Source organism: Diceros bicornis, chromosome X (genome assembly GCF_020826845.1).
Source record: "Diceros bicornis minor isolate mBicDic1 chromosome X, mDicBic1.mat.cur, whole genome shotgun sequence".
Classification (NCBI taxonomy): domain Eukaryota; kingdom Metazoa; phylum Chordata; class Mammalia; order Perissodactyla; family Rhinocerotidae; genus Diceros; species Diceros bicornis.
Window position 1 is genome coordinate 131,967,633 of NC_080781.1, and position 1,374 is coordinate 131,969,006.

A 1,374-nucleotide genomic window follows, 5' to 3' on the forward strand; every position below is an offset into this window, starting at 1 on the left:
TCTCCTACAAATCCAAGAAGAGTTGTTGATTTCTCAGTCTGCTCAGCTTTTTACTTGTTGTAAGGAGGAAGTGATGACTTCCAAGCTCCTTACTTACAGAATCGGAAACGGCTGTTGACACTCCTAGATATTTACATAAGTAAAATGAATCTTGTGTTCACATGCACATCTGTATGCAAATATACAGAGTAGCTTTATTCATAATTGCTAACAACTAGAAAAAACTCAGATGTCCTTCACCTGTGACTAGTACCCTGCTCAGTAATAAAAAGAACTGGACTATTGATCTGTTGATTCTCTGTCTTCTCTCTCCCTTTCCCTCCTCTTTTTCTCTCTCCTCACTGCATTAGGAAAGGACACAAAAAGGAAAGCAAGAGCAAAACTAAGGATACATATATTTTTTAAAAAGTAACAACAAAAAATAATATCAAGGAGTACAAGTTTCTCAGTATGATGCTCAACACCCAATAAATTGGTGACTTAAATGGGATTCAAACATTCTTTCAAACTTTCAAAAGAATGAGCATGTTCTTGGCACATGTAGAAAGAAAGACCCTCACACCTGAGATAGAAAATATTTTGAGCTTCAGAAGGTTAAGCAGAATCCTTAAAAATTGGGAGGGAAGCTAACAGGTGAGAACAGTTTAACAGATTTGTTTTTTGGAGTAAGGAATAGGGTCTACAAAAGGAATACATAATACTGCCCAGGCAGAATGAAACAACATAATACCACAGAAAGCCTTGTTCCCATTTCAATCAGGCAACTTTAGGAAAATTAATATGAGTCTCAGAAGAACTCAATGGGATGCTTTTTGGAGACATTATGTTCTTAGGCTTTGCCTCTGAGAAGACACCTAAGAGAGTTCTCTGAAGTAGTCCAGCACAGGGATGGAGGGTGTATAAGAGTGGCCTACTTGCACTCTAGGAAAGTATGACTCTGCAAGTAACTAAACACTCCCAATGCACCCACAGTGCCATCACATATATTGCATGTGTCATGTGTTACTCTACTTGCAGAGGTGTCTATCATTTTTAATTATACATGATTGCCACTTTCTGCAGTAGGGTACCACACAGCATGTCTGGAGATTCCTGCCTAAACACCCACTCACCCACCTTTAAAACAACCTTTTAGTGTTTTCAGGCTGTGAGTGACCAGTGGAATTTATACAAAAGACTTCTATAGCACCCACTCCACTGTCTTTCCTCATACTTCACTCCTGGATGCTATGCACTCATGTGTTGGATCTTTCATATGGCAGTTTTCAGAACTGATAAATATTATTTCTTACTGTTAGGTTCTGTTGCTCATGGAAGAAATATCCTTGCATGTCTCATCCTGTTCCTTTTCTCATTGTTATATACAAAGCATTA